This window comes from Tympanuchus pallidicinctus, unplaced genomic scaffold (genome assembly GCF_026119805.1).
Source record: "Tympanuchus pallidicinctus isolate F22 unplaced genomic scaffold, pur_lepc_1.0 scaffold15, whole genome shotgun sequence".
Taxonomy (NCBI): Eukaryota; Metazoa; Chordata; class Aves; order Galliformes; family Phasianidae; genus Tympanuchus; species Tympanuchus pallidicinctus.
The window spans coordinates 2,296,991-2,314,612 of NW_026294669.1; the positions used below are offsets into that span (position 1 = coordinate 2,296,991).

Here is a 17,622-nt window from a genome sequence, read left to right on the forward strand (position 1 = left end):
ATTGGAAACATTTAGGGGAGGCAGAAAATGCTAGAAATGTAAGAATGTATGAATCTGTGATGATTACACAGCAAAAGAAAAATAAATCCATCTCTCTTCAGATACGCCTCTTGTTTATTTTGTCTTTAAAGAAATGAAAAGGCAATCAAGTGCAACAGAAAAATTGTATTAATTGGCTGATATTACAGGGGTGGAACAGAAGTTTAACAGTATCTTTCCATTCATTTAGCTGTGGCAAAATTAGTGCAAACTGCAGAAGTTTTGTACCACGTTTTGGATACCAGCAGGCGAAGTCAGGGAATCACAGAATCACAGAACCATAGAATGGCCTGGGTTGCAAAGGAGCACAACGCTCATCAGTTCCAACCCCCTGCTGTGTGCAGGTCACCAACCAGCAGCCCAGGCTGCCCAGAGCCACATCCAGCCTGGCCTTGAATGCCTGCAGGGATGGGGCATCCACAGCCTCCTTGGGCAACCTGTTCCAGTGCATTATCACCCCCTGTGTGTGAAAAACTTCCTCCTAATATCCAACCTAAACCTTCCCTGTCTCAGTTTAAAACCATTCCCCTTGTCCTATCACTGTCCACCCTTGTAAGCAGCCATTCCCCCTTGTGTTACCAGTGCTACTGTTTTGTGCTCTTCAGCACTACTCCTGGTCACTGTAACTGACTTAATATACATTACATGTAAGTATAAAACACTAAGTTTATATACGCTGCAGTAAGCCTTGATGAAATTGGAAAACTCCTGTCTCAGGAACTTACGTACAAAATGAACTTCCAGATTCAACAAAGCTAAACTAGTTGGGCTGACACTACATGGGAGCTTCAATGGATCTGTAAACGTTTTATTTATTCAAAGGAACCAGAAGGAAGGGCCAGGAAATCTGTTTCTATGAAATCTCAGAATTATAGTTAGCAGGTTATTAAGATATTTTTTTTTCTCCCTGCATTTCAACTTCAATATTCAATTGCTGTAAGTGCATATAATTTCCCAGAACAGAAAGCATTTTTGTCTAATTTTAACACCTGCAGCTTTACAAAGGATTTCGCTTTTGACAGAACTCCCAGAAACAAATTAAACCACAACTGCCCCCAAATCCCATCAGATTTAACAGTCGCATACTGCTATCTGTTAGCGATGCATGTTCACCAAACTGAATGCTAGTAAGATTACCTATAAGAATTAACATGTTTTTTATTGCATGTATACAAATATATAAGCTTGATCCCACTTTGCCAGGCCTATACCCAGTACTCTCCCCAGTGTCTGGAAAGCAGGATGGACAGAAGGACCACCCACCTCTGAAGTGAATGCACTCCCAGCTGCTGCCAGGGATACCGGAGCACTGCAGGTTCTGACAATGGGAAAAAACAAACATGAAAGGTAAGGAAGAGCAGATGAAAGCTGGGGACATGCCCTAAATACCAAAATGTCTCAATTGTCTGTGTGCTGCTTTGAAGGAGACCCCTAGAACACAGGAAAGATTTCTCTGAAGACAAAGAATAGCTATCAAAAGCATGAATTAAACAGGAAATGACAGAAGAAAACAATTCAGTAATTGGTCAGGTAAGGCACTGTATGCTTTGCTTTTGCTTCTCGTGATGATAGAGAAAAAACTGGAGACAGCAATCTTTTCATCCTGCTGTATGCCTTAAAGATCCATATAATTTATATATATTTAAATACTCATATATAAAACTTATACACACACATATATATAAACATGAACATCCACAGCATGTTTAAGCTCAAAGTATGGATATACCTTTTCCTTTTCCCTCTGCTAACATAAAAAAGATCTGCAGCCCTCCTGTTATTATGGTGCTTTTAAAAGAAGACTGTATGCAAGTAACCCATTCTGTCTGATTGCTATCAGGAACAAGAAGATCATTTTCCAAAACTTCATTTCTTCCTTTTGCCAAACTTAGATCAGCTGCTATTTAGCTGATGATTTAGGAGCATTCACAAAAGGCATCAGTAGCAATTTAGTCACATGGGTCTAATTTAATAAAAAATACCTTGTAAGATGATTGCATTATGAACAGAAAGGAATTCAGCTTCCTTTTCAGCTATGTATGCAGCATGTGCAGATCTTCCCCATGGAACCTGCAGATCACTCTAAGAAACTTCTCAAATGTAATAACACAGGTCTTTCTTTTCCTAAATACCAAATTTACCTTGTGCTTGCATTCTTTCTCTGCTTAAATAAAAAAAAAATCTTATATCCTCCACTCCAGTGCTGGTTTTTTTGAAAGAAAGATGTTCTAGACGTGTTTTGTTGTTTTGTTTTGTTTTTTAATAAGGAAAAAAAATTTCTGGATAGAATTTATGGTTTTCTCTTACCTCATTTTCCCTGCAATGTATTTGGCTGCCAGATTAACAATATTGTTTCTGTGTGTCAAATCTACAGCACCATTTAATCAGCTTAGTTCGATTGCAATTTTGCAATATTAACAAAGTGGACTTGGGCAAGAGGCGTGGAGTACCTGCTTCTGGAAGGCTCTTTCTTCTGTAGAGAAAAGACCATCTACTGCTAAAGGACTTGGCTACAGAAGGTAACTACTGAAGAGACTGAAAAGAGATGCCTCTAATGCAGCTTTAAATATTCCAGCTTCAGCATGCTGTTTCTTGTACTATTTCTGCCTTTATCAGTTTGGTCTCTGCCATGATCCTTTCCGTCTTATCACTGCTATAAAGACAATCTCTCCCAGGGACAGCCTGATTCCTCCAAGGGTCTGAGAAGCCCCCAGCATCACAAGGCACACACACATGATGAAGTCAGAAACAGATCAGAGCAGTGCTCCCCTCTTGCTTGGCTGAAGTGAGGTTTGGAAAGTTTCATAAAGAAAATGACATCGTTAATTTTTTAAGACGTCTCCTGGGAAAGCCATCATCATCATCACAGGAGGAATGACCAGGATTACATGGCTTAGCTTCCCTAGTGCCAGAGGTATCACAGAATGACAGAATGGCCTGGGTTGCAAAGGAGCACAATGCTCATTCAGTTCCAACCCCCTGCTGTGTGCAGGTCACCAACCAGCAGCCCAGGCTGCCCAGAGCCACATCCAGCCTGGCCTTGAATGCCTGCAGGGATGGGGCATCCACAGCCTCCTTGGGCAGCCTGTGCCAGTGCCTCATCACCCTGTGTGTGAATGCATCTGCTGTACAATTTGTCTCTTCTTACCCAGCAGCAGAAACAGCACTCGCAGCAGACACTTGGTTGTGGAAGGAATTGCTAAGACAGGTTACTCTCCAGGAAAGGGCAAGATGAAGTGTCTGCATCTCACAAAGACTCCCATGGGGCAGCAGAGGCTTTTGAGCCCAAGGAAAAGTTGTGTTTTAACTCTTAGCAAGATTTAGTGATTTCTGTTATGCAGGAGAAAGTATCACGTAACATCTCCAAATACAGAGAAAATACCAAAGAGGTTTGGAGCTCAGGCTGTCTCCGGCTGCGGCCAGACTGGTAGCAAAGAGCTGTCAGATTAGCAAGGTTCAGCTGGAATACTGCACTGAGAAGTGAAAGAAGCAAAGGAAAAGCAGCAAAGTATTCAGTTATCTTACTGATAATAAGGTGATATTGATAGCACTAACGATTGCACACAAATTTACAAAGCTTTCATCTTCAGCTAGAACACACAGGAGTTTCTTCACACAGACACATTAAAGACAAAAAAAAAAAGCTTTATCTGCACCATTTCATTAGCCCACAGATGCAACACCGCCAGTGCCAGCAACTTCATTCTGCAAGAATTCCATGGCACTGGAGATAACGTTAAAGGAAAGACGTTTCAGACATCAAAAGCCACTGTCAGCTAAGAACATCTGTGTCAAAATATGACATTGTAAAGAATTACCCCTTATTTAACCCATTTCAAAGCTTAACTTCACGATTTTGGTTTATTTCTTTACATCCTGTTAGCAGCTATCAACCATAAATACCCTCCTTGCTTTCTTACAATGATTCTAATCTCCAATGATAGGACAAGTTACTGCTGGAATTGCCATCTGGATCCTACTGGTGATAAATGAAGGGGCAGCATCAACACCCGGCAGAAAGAAAGCAAAACTCCCAGACAAGCTTTATTTCTTCCAGTTTTCCTCCTTTCTTCTCATCCCGCTGCACTCAAACACAGTTTTTCACACTCTCCCTTTTTTGCAACTTATGTAGAAGTAAATCCTGACCTACCCAGCTCCTTGCACTGCAGCATTGCAACTTTGTGCCCTGAGATCTGGTTGAGAAAGGTTGTGCCTTTGGCTTGGTGAAGCTGCACAAGATTCAGGCATCATCACAACAGCTCCAAGGATGCAGAGATTCACATTCAGGCCTCAAAAAATTTAATACATTCTTTTATATACCCATATGAGATTATTTTACATAGAGTGGTTAAGCTGAAGGAAAGAAACAGGGAAAAAAGAAAAAGGAATAAAGGGCCTTTGTCCTAAAACAGTTTTTTCTTTGCTTTCTTTGGAAGAGTCATCTAAAAAACCACTACTGTTGCAGAATGCTCTTTCATGACATTTAGCCTTAATCTTCTCTTTCTTCATTTCACTGCTTTATTTCTAGCCATAAGCCCCTACGCTCTCCCGAATATTTCCTTTTTATCTTTAGTTATTTACAATTTCAGATACACGTAGGCTGTTAAGTCTTGCCTTGCCTGTTCTCTTTCCTTAGCCTTTCTGTAACACCATTTCCTTATGAGAACTGATGTAGGAGCACAGCAGGCCTGGCCCTGCTGAAAGCCATGCAGCCAGAGATGCCCCTTTTAGGACCTCAGTGCAACCCACTGGAAACCTATTTGTTTCCTCATTCCAGGCTATGATGTTTGTGGCTTTGATACTAAAAGGCTGCAGAAAATTCCCGGATTCTTCATCTGATTATAGCAACCTCTACACAGAAAAATAAATGCAAAAATCAAAATCTTTTATATCAAAAATAATGCCAAACAACAGAAATCTCAGCCCAACAGCAGCGAAACAAAACCCTATTCACAAAAATGCAAAACATTTTTGCTGTCGAAAATAAATACACGAAAATATAGTTTTATAAGAAACCAGCTGAGATACGGATCTGTAAGTTCATGGATAATCCTGGCCATCTGATAACACTTATTATGACTATAAAACCCAACATTTTTGATCAAGAAAAGTGAATTTGAACAGAGTAGATATTGGGAAGGACCTGTGAAGTCTGCAGTCCAGCTTTTTCCAGACAGGGTCCAGTAGGGCAGGATGCTCAGCACTGGTCAGCCGAGTCTCATACACTCTAGGACACATTTATAGCCCCTCCAGTGACCCAGCAGCACCAAGGTAATTTGCTCTTCCTTGCGTCCAACTAGAATGTTTCTTTTCCACCCAGTGCCATTGCCTTTCCCTGTGCAGCACCAGCACAAGTTTGCCTGTCTTCTCCATATCCTCCAACCAGGTGGAAATGTACATTTAGAATTCCTCGTCCCTGAGTGACGACCAACTCTGCACTTCTTCTGCATAACCAGCAAACCCACACATCTCTCCCCTATTCATCTTACAGATAGAAAATGGGCCCCACTTACTGCTGAAACGAAGCTGAAACACACAGAAGGACTGTACATGAGGTGAACAGTGAAAGTTTAATAAATCTCCTGAAATCCAACCAACAGCTCCATTTAGGTATTTCAGCTGCTCCTTTCACTGCTCAGTACAACTACACCTTAGCATGCAAATAATTTTCAGCTGCTACTGCCAGCTCAGCAGGGGAAGATTTAAATCTGGATTTTCTTACTTCATAACTTCTCATTTCTTGGTTGTCAAGGCCTGAGATATTCTGAATTCCATATACTGTAAGAGCAAAAAATACTGCCAACCAATTTCTCTCTCTCCCCTCCCCCTCAAAAAGAAAGGAAAAAAAAAAGCCATGCTTTTTAAAATGATGTCCTTTTAAGCAGTTGAGATTACAGTGTCCTTAACAACACATTGAATTCCTCCATAGTCATAAGGATGCTGCACCAAGCCCAGCTGGCCTCCAGCCTTTCCAGGGCATCTGGGCACAAGTTATGGTTTGGGCACCAGGGTGCTCTTCAGAGCTCTCCCTGTCTGAAGGACTTGGCATACACACACATGCAAACACCTCTGGCTGAACCATCACTCAAGATTCAGCCCATTTTCTGTTGAAGTTTAGGCAGCGTTTCCACAGTCCCTTGGTCCTCTTGCATATTTGGTCTTTCTCTGGTGATGCTTCCCAATTATGTTTGTCAGGTCTGCCTTTTTGCTAGTGTCAAAATCATTAGTAAAAATGCTTACAAGAAGAGTTAAGGCTGCTCTTGAGAAACCTTTGTTAATGTCACGGTATTCTGACTATTCCCCTTCCAGCCACACCATGTGATTCTTAAAGAGCCTTATTGAGATGGGTAACTCTTATATCTTCTAAACATTCTATAGTTTAACTAGAGATTCTAATACAGAGTTGTATCACAGTGCTACCCTGAAATATTTTATAAGAATGGTACTGTTCTTAGCTGAATGGGAATTCCCCATGGAGAATAACATCGTCTAAAATAACTCCAAGATGTGAATCTGTCATTTTTTCCCCCTGGGTGCTTCCTTTCTACATTACCAGCACACACCAAACCTACTTGAGCTTCCCGAAATGCCTCCTCCCAGCTTCCTTACCAATACTTCCACTCTATTCTGGATTACTCCAGAATATCAGCTCACTTTCCCAGAGAATCTCACCAGAGGAGTGCATGGTGGGGGTAGATAACTTTTAAGGTCCCATCCAACCCAAGATCCTACACTGGAGGAGGCAAGAAGAACTGGAGGGCTGGTGCACACGGCCATTCCAAGAACCTGCCTCCCTTGGGCAGGTATTTCTGACATGCTTCTTTGTATGCTAGAAATATCCATCTTTACATTCCTTAAATCATGCAGATGTCCCCATGCTCTTAAAGACAATATGCTGAGTGATCAGAGCCCAAAATACAGCCTTAGGATGCTGTGGAGGACAGAAGTATAACTGCCTTCCAAGAGGAAATAGGGGCCAAGGACTACAGATCCATTAGTAACTACGGAAGACAAATGATCTGAGTCCCAGCCTCATTTATAGATGCCCTTTACTCTCATTGCATTACAACTGAGGTTCTGATGATTGATGAAGAATATCTCCCTCTGATTTCTGCTTCTCATCCTTTATTTCTGCATTTTACATCAATATCAACCTTAAAAACTAAAAATATTATGACTACCTACTATTAGACTGGTAACAGTTCCTCACATTAGGAGCCTCTTGGCCTCATGCACTTTCAGTTCCTCTGCTCAATGTGTTTTCATCTTCTTTCATCCTCTCCACACTTATTTAGTTGTGCTACAGGTGGGGGCACTGAAGCATGCTCAGTTGCTACTCTTGGGTGTCAATGGAGTACACACATCATTTATTTTCCTCCACAAAACTGTTAGTGATCTTGCATCAAACAGATGCTAGGTTCTCCCACACACCAAAAAAAGTATAAATAAGTAATTGCAAAAGAATAAAGAAACAGGACAAAGACTGTTGGAAAAGCAAGAGATTTGCAGGATGCTCTCAGCCTGCTACAAGGGATGAAGCCTGAATGCATGGTACCAGCAGTTCAAACTAGTATGACTGTCTGCCTGCAAAGTCCTAACCAAATTTGCTTCACACTTGTATTTTAATCTCTCAGCCAGAGTGTTTGGCAAATACGCTTAGAAGAATAAAGCTCTTTCATTGGTAATTTCAATATTGCTCAGTTATAGGTCTACACATTTGCTGGCAGAAATTCTGCAAAGCTAAGATGACTTGACAGATGAGAAGCAGCAAGGCTTGACCCCAGCTATATGAAAAGAAAAATCCATTACAATATTAAAATGAAAAAAATGGTGATGTTTGAGGAAGAGTGGGCTGATTTTTTCATTTCATTTTAATAGCCAGAAATTTCATTCATGGATTCTCCCCTATTCCCTGAGCAAACAGGTCAGATTTTGAGACAGTGGGCTCAGAAACATCATAGCACATCGAAGGTCCTGCTCCATCCCAAAATTTACAGCCATAGCCCATTACCAGCCTTCCCATAGGACTGGCTAAATCCCAGAGAAGTAATGTGAATTAGAATACATAGCTGTAAAACTATATGCATAAAGCATACAACAACTCAAAGCAAGTAAAATATTCACATGTCATAACAATTCCTGGTGAATCTCCATGTAGTCACTACTTCACTGGTTGAAGTAAGTTTTGCTCATCTTGAGATGGTGTCCAACTCAGTCAAGGTGATTAGACTACTACCAGGTAAACTCCTATTGAGATAAAACAATAACCAACAAAACAAACAAACCAAAACCACAGAGAAAATGTGGACACACAGTTTAGTTTTCAAAGGTACTATTTCTAAGTTCATTAATGCTTCCAGGATCCCTCATTTAGGGTCACCTGACAATTAGGTAAAAAAAACCTCACAAAATACTACATTTGGGAAGGTAAGCACCATTTAAGTAACTGCTTAAAATTACCTTTGTATTTATTATTTACATCAATTGCTGGTACAAGCAAAATTGGAGCCCACAGAAGAAAAAAAAGGAAGGGTAAAGAAAGGATTTATTAAAATGTTTAGGATAATTACGTGACTAACAATTGCAAAGCATCAACATTTTGAGTAACGCAACATAGACTTGTTCAAATATGTAAATAGGTACCTTGTAAATGTGTGCTTGAACTTGCAGATAAGCAGATTAAATAATGGAAATGAAAGGCAAATTGCTATTAATTATTAAGAAAATTAGTATTATCAGGTATAGCAAGGAATAGTTGAAAAGGTATCAGTTGAGAAAACTGGAAGGTGAATATGTTCAAAGGTTTTGAACACAGAGTGAGCATAGGATGTTGGTACATGAGGAAAGTAGTTACAACAGGTAACAATGCAGATTATCTAGGAGTGATATTGAATTGTGAGTGTAGAAGCACAAATGACTCACAAGTTTGGATACATTGAATACTTTTTATATTTACAAAAGCTACAGATATCTTCAGAATGGTGTTTTCAACGAAAGGAGTCATAATTCCAAAAGCAACAAAGAAGTTTCATAAAAGGCTGTAAAAACACGCATGGCAGGAAAGAAGGTATCAGGAAAAAAATAAACATTCCCTGAACAAAACCACATGGCAGACTTTCACCAAGTGCTAACAAGCTGCTGAAACACCAGGAATAGAACTGCTCATTGGAGGAGACTCTGAAGAACTTCCCAAAACACGGGATCTACGGATGAGCCCCTGTGAGAAGTCGCACGAAGAACTCTAAAAGCAATCTCCTCCCAGCTGGCAAGGTAAGACATGACCATGTGCAACCTATGCTGTGTTTCCACTTGGGTCATTTTTCAAAGTAAGTTAAATCCTTGTCGTACTGGTGATGTGCAGCAGCAGAATGCAGCCCTGTCCACCAACAGCATCTTTCCTTTAGAGACCCTCCACTGACTTCAAGCACACGCTGCTGGCTGTCACTGCATTTCAAACTACTTCTCCTAAGAAGCCAAGCCTATCAGTGCACAGTGATCTGCAACTACTCCTTAGTTCCAGATTTCATAGCAAGGGGTTTCCTACCATCAGCCCCATCCTGCACTACTTGCATGGGGAGGGAGGTCCAAGGAAAGCCATGTTACCATTTGCCTGATAGCATCACTGAGAGCAAACCAGCTGTCATCTTCAACACAGCTAACTTGAAAAGCAACCGGGCTGAACCGCACCACAGCTGGGAAGGACTCAAAACTACAGGCTGCTGGGAGGCCTTTCTTCACCATGGGTTTGAGCACAAAGCCCACCTCTGCAATATGCAACCTGGCACAACTACTATGGGCTCCCTGCTGTTGGTTGATGGAATGCAGATGATGTGAGCTCCTCAAATATAACAACTCGCACTTTGCAGAAGTCAACATAGACTAATTTGTATCAGTATGCTCACATCCAAGTCCAGAAGTTCCATAATAGAGAGAAGTACCTTATTTCTACGTTCATCATTGGAATTTAAAAAGTAAAGTTAATCCACAAATGCTTTGGCTGTACAAGAAATTCTGCCTTCAGCCAATGAAAAACTGAGTGAATTAATGAGCAGCTTTCTTCTAAGTGGATACTCAAAATTTGGTAATCAATTTGTGACTTTCTGGATGCATTTCCAACCTGCAGGAAACGATGTTGCTTTCAAAAGCTACTTAAAAAAAAATTCTGGATAACACCCCAAATATACTCTCATCTGCATCAGCATAACTCTGAGAATACCTTCAAATGTTGATGAACGTGAATTTTTATTACAACTTTTCAGTTTTTTTCCCCTCCAAGTTACAAAATTAAGGTATCGGAAAGTTTAAAACACTTGTATTGGTTTTGATGAAAGTCCTTACAGGTCAAATTTGCCTACAACTACTTTCAGTTGTTCACTATGGAATGGGGGAGAAGGGGCAAGGAGAACTCTTCCTATGACCAAATTTATGCCCCTCAAATGTGTTTCGTTAAATTGCTCTGGTATTCTTTGAAATTGCCACTTCTCAAACGTTATCATATGTGAGAAATTAAGTGCATAGTTTTGAGAAACGTGAAAGAAACTGATTCATATTTTTAAAAATGGAAATGACGTTTACGCAGATGCATCACACACCATTTATTCTGACATTAAACCGCAATTAAAATCATTCTGTGAAGCAGAACAACTTTCCAACAAAATCTGAAGTCCCAAACTGGAATTTATTCAGAAAAAATCCCACCTTTCTGGGACTGTAATGACCTCAGCACAATACTGTGCGTCAGATCCAAGCCCCTTCCCAGTGCCCCCTCTCCCCTCAAACTGACACGCTCCTGCGCAAGGCAATGGAAGGGCAGCAGCAGTTCTGCCTCGTACGTGGCCTTCTGATTTAATTACAGATTTTTCTTTTATCACTGAAAGTTTTAATTACTTTTACCAGACAGTTAAGTGAGAGAAGCGAGGTGTATCTGCAGGCTAAATCTCTCCCGGCCTGCTGAGTGCTGGCTGGGCTTACTGCCCCGAGCTGGGATGGACACTCGTCGCACAAAGGTATATTCTAACAGGTCTGATGAAATCATCAGTGAGCTCTGGAAAACGCCCTGCTTTTGTGTGTTCAAGCACAAGAAGAGAAACTGGAAGGAAACGCGCTGCCTTCTGATGGCAAGGGATAAGATGAGGGCACTGATGATGGACTTCTCTGCTATCTCTGCATTGACTGTGGGCATCGTGGCTGCTGGAGCTATGTAAAGTCACCTTTCCAACAGAGATCCTGCCTGACAAATGGAGGTAGAACTGCACCAGCACGCACAACTAAGGCTTGTGTCTACAGCTGATGGCTGTGTCACTGCATGCACTGCTAGTAATTCAACTTTTACTGGGGTAGACATGACTATGACAAGGATAATTCATCTGAAGACTGCTGTATTCTATTTTGATTTCATATGCATATATTTACACATATACATATATATTTATTACATTATACCCTATTGGTTGGTTCTTAGTTAAAAGAAGAAACTCAGTGTTATCTGTTTTGACCCCTGCAGATGATGGTTTCAGGTTGAGTAGGTCCATTCCTAACAAAGAAAACAGACTGGATTTGAGGATTATCAATGGGACTCCTCCCATACCCACTGCCTGAACCAAGACACCAACTGTTTCTGAAGTTGATTTACACATGCATCATCCAATTTCAAGACACAAATACACTCTCAATACCAAGAGCTGTTCAGTTCTGAGGCTATCCAATGGAAATAGGATCCTATTTCAGATTCCTGTAAGTTCTCATATCACTTTTATACCTGTTCAAGTAAAACTGCATGAAAACTCAGTGTTATCAAAACAGAACATTTAACGATGCCTTATTGTTAGTGATAAATGAAGCCACAGTAAAAACTGTTTAGATTGTATACTCTAGCTAGTAAAATTATTATATATTTGTACCCGTAATTCCTTGCTTTCATAAACCTAAAAAAGGTTCGTTTCCTGCATCCAACCTCACTGAATATAAGCTCATGAAAGTTTGTTATTCTTTTTAACCCAGCAGTATTCCCCAAAATTACAGTGCAGTGAGCTAACAGAGATACTCGAGACAAAGCCCAGAGCGCTGTGCTCAGGAAACAAGTCTTGAAAGTGGAAGAGCACAACTTGTGCACAGTGACTGAACCTCCTCAGCTTCAAGCCCCTCAGAGCACGTAGGAACAGCCAGCTCCAATGTCACCCCACACTAGCAATAGTACAAGGGGAACAGCCTTGGGTTGAGCTATGGGAGGTTCAGGAGCAATTGCTTCTCTGAAAGAGCAGTCAGGACTGGCACAGGCTGCCCGTGGAGGTGTTCCAGAGCTGTGGGGATGTGGCACTGAGGGACATGGGCAGTGGGCATGGTGGGGTGGGCCAGAGGTGCACTCAAGGATCCTAGAAGTCTTCCCCAGCCTTAATGATTCTATGATTCTGATACAGAGACAGCGCAGAGGCAACATGAAGGCACAGGACACAGATGCATGTGGCCAGGCACTTGCACCCACTGTCTGCTGTTTCATATGTGCACAGCATATATCCAAAGTGGAGTGCAAGAGCTAAATCTTCTTCAATATATTATTAAAATATGCTTCCATGGACGTTTACTGCTATATCCTCAAACAGCAAAACATGCAGGCAGCTCTGTCACTTTTAGAGGTCGCTCATGTTTTCAATAATGTCACTTTACACGGGTTTTAGTGGAAGCCCGACTCAGCGCTTAATCCTTAACTTCTAATCATCTGCTCGATAAGATGTATACAAAACATCTATATAAACCATATGGTCCTGTGAAAACGTGGAGCTGAACCGCATGAAATGCAAGCCCTCGCCTTTTCTGCACACATCTGTTGCTGTGGCTTCTGACGGGAGCGCACCAAACGGGCTCCCACTCAAGCAGGACATACGGCAGGAAGTGTTTTGCACATGCTGTGCTAGGCTGCAATTAGCAGCCCCAGCAGCCACCTGTCACAGGCTGCAGGCACACAGCTCCGGGGGACGGGGGGTACACAACAAGGCTCTATAGATGGGAAGCAAACTCTGCTTCCTTTGCTATCAGCAGTGAAATATCTCCTTCCTTCTCCTGCTCTTCTAGCACACTGCCTTTGCCACATTAAATATGAGGCAGGGGCTGCTGCGTGTTAAAATTTGTGCAATTGAGTATTTGCAGAATTACCCACAGCGTCGTGTCTGAAGGATAAACCTGGGCTTCTTCCCTCCATTACATATAACTGAACCTTAGCTTTCCATAATTAAAAATACACAAACAAGTTGGGCCTTCTCTAAACCTGGGATTCTTCCCTCCATTACATATAACTGAACCTTAGCTTTCCATAATTAAAAATACACAAACAAGTTGGGCCTTCTCTAATTACATAATCAAACGGGGAATTTTTACCATGACATTTCAGTATGTGCTATGACAAACCTCTGCTATACATTCAGAACCTGACAGAAAATCACTCGCTGAGTTCAGAAGTGACAAGCCTCTCCCCTTTTTGGCACATTTCCTCTTTGATAGCAGTCAATTTTCCCCTCATTATAAATGGGAAAAGTAAAGATAACACGAAAAGGCCACTGAGAATCAAAACAAAATGAAGGAATGCAAATGTATAGGGGAGTTACACAACTGCCAAGAACACCCAGAGCCTGCTAATCTGTTTATTACTTTGTGCGTTCTCCTCAGCAGAGTGTATGAAGCACTGAGAACTTGGAGAAGTGCATTTAAAAGCTGACTTTGAACACTGTCAGCGTGAGTCAGACATCATTTACATGGCTGAAATTTCATGAAAGATCTTTGAAATCATACCGCCAGGAGCCTTGCCACCAATACTTATTTTCAGCTTCCTCCTGCATCCCAGTGGCCGTAACCCTGAGACCTCCACCAACACAAATAAATCCTGTGTCCCATTCCGAGTGCTGCAGGGCTGCCCCTTCTTCCAGCACGGGCACAGAAGGGCTGATCAATACAGCAGCACTGGGAACACCGCTCAGCCATTTGAGCCCCAGACCTTTCACCACCAACCATATGCTCCCCTGGCATCCCCACACGGCTGGAAGAACCAGACAGCCTTTTCCCACACTAATTTGGTTTAGCCAGCCTGCTCCAAACACAGCTCCTTTTTGCAATTAGCCACAAGGGCACGAGAAAGTGGTCACAGATCCCTGATGTCTGTTAATGACACGTTGAAAGCTCAAAGAAAAGAGGAATAGGAGAGAAAAAAGAAAAAAAAAAAAAGAGAAAAGCTCTTCCATCCCTTCTGGAAGACCCAGTCCAGTCTGTGGGCTACAGCAACATGGAGAAAAATGTTCAGAATGTTGTTGGACCAGCATCTGGGATGTTATCTCCCTGAACTCCACTAAAAAGCACAACCAGAAAATGCTTTTTGTGACCTGCCAGACTCTTGTGTCGCTGCACATCATACAGCATGGGCCTTCAGAAAGAGCCAAGGGGAAAATGAACTTGTGTGCCTCTCCAAAGAGCAGCTGCAGGACTCGGTATCAATGGGAAAGTCATGGGAATGAGACAGGGACCCACTGAGTGACGGTCTCTGTTTGCTCCAAACTTAACGATTCCATCACAATGCGTGTTCACAACATAATATAATGTTATTCTCACACATAATATACATCCAAAGGAAGAAACCCCAATAGCGTAAAGAAAAACAAGATGTTTGTAAAACATGACTCCAAAGACTCAAGGAAAGGGCAGAAAGATCTCTACTGTCTTCTGAAGAAGGGACGTGGTTTATTGTTTACCAGAAGACAGCGATCAGTACTACTCACAAAGCAGGCCAACAAACATGGAGGTTAACAGGCTTCAGCTGATGGCCATTCACCCTTATGACAAACTCTAGGCCTATTCAGAACGTTACCAATTCCTACCTACTGATGGTGAGAAGCAGCATGCATGTTACTCTGGACAATCTAGATTGACCAATCTGTATTTTGATACCATTGACTTTAGATTTATCTTCTTTTTAAACCAAGTAAAACTATTTTTCAATGAAGAGCAATCTTTAAATATGTTTAAGTAAAAAAAAGAGCAGCCTGTCTTTGTCTTAACCACCAAGAAGTAGTTATCAATGCAGTATCTTCCAGAGATGCTGAATAATCTTACCCTGATTATAGTACTTTCTTCAAGTACTACAAGTACTACACTTGTACTTGATATTATTCAGGCAGCACAGTGATAATTGTGCAAAATTCAATCTGCTTTCTCTTCCTTAGACTTAGGTCCTAACTAGAAACCAACAACATCAGCAACAAAAAAGCCCAACAACAACATTCCACACAAATTGCCTTTCCACATCCATAGTGCTAAAGGGAAAAAGAGCAGCAAAAAAAAAAAAAAAAAAAAAAAAAAAAATATTAGCCTTCTGTTAAGAAGAATGAAAAATTATTTTTTTGCTATTCCTCTCTTGTAAATACGGGGATGTGCACAACTGCAGTCCATATACTTGCCTAATGTCTTCCTTAAAAACAGTGCTGGGTCCTGTTTCGTGGTTCTACTCGAGGAACAGCAGCAAAGATTAACCCTCACCTTTATCATGCCAACCTCATGTTTGTCCATTCAGCTCTGACAAAGCAGTTTCACATGCTAAACTCCCCATTTCTTTCCTGACTGAACATACGATAAGCCCACAGGACAACACAGGCATCGTCCTGCTACCTCCTAGTCCCATTTCAGAAGTCCTACTAAATTAATCTCCCTCCTGCCTCCTTCCTCTTCCTGGTGAGCATCCTACTGCCAAATGAGATCTGATGGAGTTGGTAATGCCTCCCCAAGCCACGTGCCCAAATTCTTGCAAGCAGATCCCCTCACCTTGTAAAATCTCTCATGAGACTAAAGTTCAGTGCAGAATTCAGAGACTACACCAGGAACAGAGTTCTAATCCCAACACTGACTCCAGCAAGCTACTTAATCTGGCTCAGCTTCCATTTGTCAACTTACATAGTTTTTCCATAAATTACTATGAGGATCCACCAACAGATTTAGTTTTAAAATCACTTAAAAAAAAAATCCACGGAAGATTGAAAAAACAACAAATTAGGAACTCTGGGCATATAATAAAGTAAAATAATTGTATCAAAGGACAACAACTAGAGCTTATCAGGATGGAACTGGAAGGAAATCCGTAAAGCCAACTTTATCCACTGCTGTTAACTTGTACATGTTTTAAAACAAAATCAGAAATCAATGTGAGCATGCCTGGCTATCAGCTATCACCAGGAGGAGCAGACCTTCATCTGTATTCTTCCAGGTAGCAAGCAGGAGCTCATCAGAAATGACAAAAAGCATGGAAGCTTTTTCTCCTTTCAGCCAGACGGAGAACACAAGAGATCTAATGAGTTAAGTATCAGAAATACTTACAAGATTTTATGGCCAACAATAAAAACCAATACTGTATTCATCTCAAAAACACCAGCAGTCTGGAAAACTATACGCATTAGCTGCTGAGGATCTGTATTCCTATTCAAATGTTCTCCAAACAGGATGGATGAGAGACATTTGTCTTAATTTCCTTTATTTCCTATTGTCAATAGGGTCCTGGAGAAGGAAAAAACAACTAAATAAAAGCAACAAGGACTGCTATGATTTTTTTTTCTGCTGCTTGCTTTTCCATTCAGTGAACTCTGAAGCATGGGGAACAAGGCTGTACCTCCACTATCCCTGCTAACACTACACTGCATTTGCTCACATTTTAAAGGTTATCTTTGCAACCAGAAGAGTTCAGAATTGATCCTTTAAAGCTAATATTTTCTCCATCTTGGATGGGGCTTAAGCTCACGAGAAATTCCACTGTTTGAAAACAGGGAGTAAGCAAATACTTCTCTTGAGCTTCTCCTCAAACAGCTCCTGCTCACTTGCCCTCACTTCCCATCCCCATTTTGGCCTTTTTGTAAGTCAAAGACAGCCCCAGCAACCCAATATGATTCGGCCAATGCGAACTTTAACATCAGCACTGCTTGCTATGGATTTTGTCATATAAAACATCAGTCACGTAACGTTAATTAAACACAGGTCTATAGAAAAGAATTCAGATGGCCTCATTCCAATACTCTACAAAGTTATTTCTCCACTGGCACAGCCAGACAATTTATGGAAACTTACAGTCATTTTATTCCACGTGACACTGGTAAACAAATTAACGTAGAGTTTAATTGCCTTTGTCTCTTCAGCTTAGAATTGCCCTTTAGTAATATTTATCTGGAATTATGATCCTCGAAGAAAATAAATTGCAATTGGGCTTATAAAATTGATCCCATTTAAAGGCTGACAACTGTCACAGTTCTTAATCTGAATGTTCCTTGTCAGGGAGGAAGCGCACTCGATCAAACGATTCTGCAAGGAAGGCTGTTTTTCTGCTGTCTCATGTTTCCTGCAGTATTGTACTCGCATACATTTTTCTACAGTTATTTATTTATTTATTGCATTTCTTTCAACCACTCTCCTTGCTTCCCGCAGAGCACACCAGAAACCCCTCTCAAAGCAACGTTTTTCCTACAGAAATATAAAATAACCCCATCTCTGTAACACCTATAGCTGATGTTGAGAAACAAATGAAACAGTCGAAGGAAAAAAAACCCCCACAAAGCCCCACACAAC

The 17,622-nt window shown here is 41.2% G+C and overlaps 1 protein-coding gene across 14 annotated transcripts in view; it reads right to left on the bottom strand.

Moving 5' to 3' along the window:
• MBD5 (methyl-CpG binding domain protein 5) overlaps window positions 1-17,622 on the bottom strand; it is a 129,815-nt gene that overhangs the window by 91,400 nt on the left and 20,793 nt on the right. For 13 of the 14 annotated variants that reach the window (XR_008204818.1, XR_008204817.1, XM_052675746.1 and 10 more), the window contains exon 2: window positions 1,303-1,357. The exons of the other annotated variant lie outside the window; for it this stretch is intronic. The gene's annotated coding sequence lies outside the window, so the exon portion shown is untranslated. The remainder of the gene's footprint in view (window positions 1-1,302; window positions 1,358-17,622) is intronic. 14 annotated transcript variants of the gene reach the window in all.